Genomic DNA, 6013 nt, shown 5'->3' with positions numbered 1-6013 from the left:
ACATATCGTCGTTTAAAGTGCAAAACCGCGTATCAACAAAATGCAAAACCGCGTATCAGCAAAATGCAAAACCACGTATGAGAAGTTGTAGAAATTATTTTCTAGAGAGTAAAAGCACTCATATTTCAAAATGGCTCTAATTTTATAAAGCAATCGCATTTCTGGCTAGTATATTTCAGGACGAATGGATACGGATTGAGACAAGAGCTTGTGTGAGCAAATCCAATTTTTGGCAGCCAATGTCAGTTACGCGGTTTTGCAGAATGACGATACGCGGTTTTGTACTTTAAACGACGATATGTATGTATGTACATTAGACTGCATCACTCCCCATACAAAAAAAAAAAATCGGTACTGTTTTTTCCATTGGAATTTAAGACGTCCACCAAAATATTTTGCAAAAATATTAAGATTTACGTGACCTGGATCGATTTGGAAATACCTCCACAAATGGAGTTTTTTATAAATAAAAAAGGTTTCTTAAAGATTTTTTTTCAAATCCACTCAAAAGACAAAACGGTTTAAGCTTAAAAAATGTTCCATAAAAAAAAATAAAAAAATATAAAAAATTTTGACAGAATCGTAATAATCAGATTTTTGATGCTGTTTTTAACTTTTTTCAGAGATTGGTACAAGGCGTATTTGATAAGGTGGTATCGGTACGCCAACAACAAAATGTACATGTATTTTGTTTTTGCTTTTGCGGCGAGGACTGTCAAAAATTTCATAGGAATGATGTGAAAGAGAACAAAAAACAGTAAACAATCAACTGCTCCAACCAATCAACAGCAGCCATTTGACATATGAAGCCGTGAGGCGAAGGAAAATAAAAGGGTGCTGCTATCACCTTTTAAATACGCCTTGGATTGGTATAAGAAAAACTTGATTAACTGAATTAACTGAACCTAAACTCTTTCGATTTAGGCTTGTGAGGTGTCATTGGAAAGGTATTTTATCACCCTTTTTATTTATTTGCTAATAAACTCATTCAAGTGATGAAAGAGAAAAATAGGATGAACAAACGTCATTCAAAGTTGAATTAAGATGTGTTATGGTATTTGAAGAAAATAAAATAGAAATTGGGACACGAATGACTTTAACTTTAAATACCTTTCTACTGAGATCCCATCAGTCTAAATCAGAATAGTTTTGGCGCAGTTATTCAAGATTTTTGTAAATCAATCGTTGAAAAAAGTAAAAAAAAAAAACAGCATCAAAAATCTCATTATTACGATTCCGTTGAAAAGATTTCTATGCAGATTTTTGAAGCTTAATCCTTTCGGTCATCTGAGGGGACTTTTTTCAAAAAGTTCTTTAAGAAATATTTTTATTCATAAAAAACTCCATTTTTGGAGGTATTTTCAAATCGGCCCAGCTCACTTAAATCTTATTCAGGGCTATCACGGAATCCATCGTAGAAAATCTACGAATTCGGACGCCTGCTACGAATACGAAAAAATTGCTATCACTGATTACGTTCGTAGCCATTCGGATTCTGTGATAGCACTTTCGTAGGTTTCACGAAAATCGAAGCTACGATGGATTCTGTGATAGCCCTGATTATTTTTCCGAAATATTTTGGTGGACGTCTTAAAATATAATAAACTTTGTAATCACGGCGGAAAACCCGCATTTCTTTTGTTGTGATGCAGTCTAAAGTACATACATATAGCAGCAATTAATTTTATTTAAAGAAATGAAGTATCTTGCGGATCCGCTATAGCGTAGTGCAAGTTTTTTACTTCTTACAACAAAGATGGGAGTCGAGATTTCAACAGCTAGAAAATAATCTGTTTCTTTCTTTCCTTCTTGTGTGATCTTGTGTCTTTCGTTCATGACGAAAAGTATTGGATCAGAGCTTTTACCAGAAGAAAAAGTTTGGGTAAAATCTTGCAAGTTCATTCTTTACAAAACTCTTCAAAAATCGCTCTAATTTACAGTATTTTGAAGTACGGGATCATTTTTCATGTAACTTCTTGCAGGTTCGTGTAAAAACCTGTAAGTTCATGGAGTACTGGATCAGAGCTATATCTGTTATATGGTGCTTAACAAAAAATTATGAGTAGTTGTTGAGCTGGATTGGTTGCGATACTTCCCAAAATACATATATGTAGGTCAATAAACTATAGTTCTGCTGCGAAACTGGACAAATAGTTCAGAGATGAAGAGAAAATGTATGAAAGCGTGCTTTCCAAATCGTCAAAATACAAAGCATCAGTCTCTTTTATTTCTAAACCTCACTAGATTGGCGTGCCAAATGTGTGCAACCACGGTTAGATTGTAGTTTTCTACTTAGATGCACAAATTAGACTTGTTCTCCTAGTGTGATTTAGAAACAAACGATACTCAGCTCTGTTTTGCGACGTTTTGGAATGCACTCAAATTTAGACAGGGATGTTCCGTTAATCTGGAAAACATCTCCAACTGTCAAAATTTGTACATATTTTTAGAGTTCATGGCGCAATAAATAAATAATTCCACCATGTTTAGAGTTATTAAAATATAAGAAACACACGAAATGTGTTAACATGTATATAATCATGACGAAAAAAAAATTTTATTAATTGCATGTAAATGCTATGAATTGATTTATGCAAAAAAATCGCCCACATTTTTTTTGTTTGTGTTGATCGCTCTTTAGATCTAGGTGTGCGATATATGAACTAACAAACATATCCCAGCGGATAATTTCAGGAGTTAAAAGCCCTTCCGAAAGGCCTTCCTGAGAATCAAGAGGCCTTCCACTCAACATTCCTTTCTCCTTTCTTTTTTTGTATGGAGTGGCACAAATTGAAGGCCTTCCTCTTCCGCTATCCATAGAAGGCCTTCCAGAAGGGCTTTTAANTGAGAATCAAGAGGCCTTCCACTCAACATTCCTTTCTCCTTTCTTTTTTTGTATGGAGTAGCACAAATTGAAGGCCTTCCTCTTCCGCTATCCATAGACGGCCTTCTAGAAGGGCTTTTAAAGGACGTGCTTCACAAGGCCTTTTGGAGGAGTTCTTTTAAAGATGCTTCTTTAATTTATAAAGTTCATACATCTTTGAAGTATTTGGTTAAGGTTTATATGAAATTTGTGTTATTGTAACTTAAAATGTTTATTAAAATTCATTTGTAATGCTAAATAATATAAATTAATGCATTCGCGTAAATTGTAAGTGGATAAGCTCTTGTAGAAGGCATGCAAGCAAGCACTTTTTCAGTTNTCATTTGTAATGCTAAATAATATAAATTTATGCATTCGCGTAAATTGTAAGTGGATAAGCTCTTGTAGAAGGCATGCAAGGAAGTACTTTTTCAGCCCTTCTTGGGTAGGCCTCTTAGAATGGCTTCACTTAAGAAGGCCCACCTAAATTATCTTCTGGGATATATAAAAATATATATATACCGACGAATTGATAACCTCCTCCCTTTTGTGAAGTCGGTTAAAACTTTTTTCGCCCCTATTATGAATTTCCATACGATAGACGATAAACGCTTGCCAGCTCGTATCGTTAACCAATACAAATCACAGTTACGCTAACACTATCGGATTTGCTACGATAAACATCGGCTCGTAATATGTGATAACTGAATGCAAGCGATTATCGTGCATGTGACGATTTATTAATCGAAAACTTGCATGAAAATGATACTTTATAGAGCTCTTTAAATTTAAAGGCCATTATCGTTCACACACGCTTGATGTGCTCCTTTATTGGACCGGACTTTTGTCGCCTCCGAACAGCAAATAATTTAATAAAAAGCTTTTCGTGATCACTCCAAGTTTTGCATTGCCTACATTTGAAAAAAATGGCTACCATTTGGATATTAAGCATATTATCTTTGCAGAATATTCAAAATGGCATTCTCAGAAAAATGTTGATTTAATGAAAATTCGGGCTTCGAAGTAACCCCGCAATGCATTTCATGTTTGAATTAAAATTGTCAAACCTAAAAAGCATCTCGTATGGGCTTTAATGATAACGACAAGAATATATTCGTGACATTTACAACAAATACATTTATTTTCATAAAACTTTTGATATTTCTATAAAAGTTTTGAAACAATTGAAAACGTTAATTCACATTAAATTAACGNGGCTTCACTTAAGAAGGCCCACCTAAATTATCTTCTGGGATATATAAAAAATATATATATACCGACGAATTGATAACCTCCTCCCTTTTGTGAAGTCGGTTAAAACTTTTTTTGCCCCTATTATGAATTTCCTTACGATAGACGATAAACGCTTGCCAGCTCGTATCGTTAACCAATACAAATCAGTTACGCTAACACTATCGGATTTGCTACGATAAACATCGGTTCGTAATATGAGATAACTGAATGCAAGCGATTATCGTGCATGTGATGATTTAATAATAGGGGGGTTTAACTGCCTTATTAATCGAAAACTTGCATGAAAATGATACTTTATAGAGCTCTTTAAATTTAAAGGCCATTATCGTTCACACACGCACATTTGGATATTAAGCATATTATCTTTGCAGAATATTCAAAATGGCATTCTCAGAAAAATGTTGATTTAATGAAAATTCGGGCTTCAAAGTAACCCTGCAATGCATTTCATGTTTGAATTAAAATTGTCAAACCTAAAAAGCATCTCCTATGGGCTTTAATGATAACGACAAGAATATATTCGTGACATTTACAACAAATACATTTATTTTCATACAAACTTTTGATATTTCTATAAAAGTTTTGAAACAATTGAAAACGTTAATTCACATTAAATTAACGAAAAAAATCAAGTCTTTTCATATTGCCACATGAACGATTACACATATTCTCAAGACTGATGATAAGTGATAAAAGATATACCTATTTGAGTCATTATTCCACTGAATTTTATATGATAATTGGGTATCTTAAAATACTTGGAAATTATAAAAATATGAGCAACAAAGATTAATGCACAAATTAAGTATTTCAAAACTTTATACATACATATGTATGTATATAATGATTTATAGTGTATTATGATTATGATAGTAATGTGTATGAACTCGATTCAAAATAGCGTCTTTTTTAATTTCTTTTCCAATACTTTAGTAGCAGCATTTGTACTATCATTAAGATCAAGATGTGCGGTCAAACTATCCTTACAAGCGTTGACAGTTTTTTGCGCTCCACAGCTGTTTTCCTCACCAAAAGTAATTTCTTTTTTAATACATAGTCCATAGTTGTTACAGTTATTGGCATGGCGTTGTGTTACTGAATTTAGCGGTTGTTGTAATTTTGACTTATCCCTATTGATTGCAGCTGTACATTTCGGAAAATGCTTAAGTATTTCGCATTGAAGAGAACACGTATCCAATTTTTGGTTTGATTGCAGCAATTGATTTGATTAGTTGACGATTTGCAGGTTTTAGTAAAGTTTTTAGATAGTTTTAAATATATGCAAAAGCACATACAAATTAGAAAAACGAAAAGAAAAAGGATGCATGATAAGTAAAATAGAACATAATTAAAAAATTGAAAATCAAGAGCCTGGTTTTGTAACAACTCAAAATGTTAAGGCTAGTGATCGTCGTGTGTATTAGTTGTGAATATGTAATTTTGGTACCGATAAGCATAAAAATATGTATGTACATAAGTAGAGGTAAAGTGAACAGGGTTGGGAAATATTAGTAGATATTCAATGAGTTTCTTTAGTCTTAAGTACACACAATTTTAATAAGAGAAACACTCGGAAACGAAATAATTATGGAAATTTTTTCTAACATTCATAACCATAAAATCATGCAAGTAATGTTTTTATTTAGTTTATTTTAAAAGGAAAACGATAACCTATGCATCCAAACCTTTAGGTGGTGTAGTCCTTCGATTTAAAACTATTGCGTTTTTTGCCAATCCATTTTAATGAATAACCTGAAATATTTCCACCAAAATTATTTCCCAACCCTGTTGATAACGCAATTTTTCGTACTGCTTTTTTTTGGTTTTTCCTTTTTATTTATTTATATATATAAAAACAAATATATAAATGAATTGCAATGCGACATGCGACAATTT

The sequence above is a fragment of the Rhagoletis zephyria genome, unplaced genomic scaffold (assembly GCF_001687245.7).
Source record: "Rhagoletis zephyria isolate East Lansing unplaced genomic scaffold, Rhagoletis_zephyria_1.1 Rzeph_scaffold_02533, whole genome shotgun sequence".
Taxonomy (NCBI): domain Eukaryota; kingdom Metazoa; phylum Arthropoda; class Insecta; order Diptera; family Tephritidae; genus Rhagoletis; species Rhagoletis zephyria.
This window is presented reverse-complemented; position numbering follows the sequence as displayed.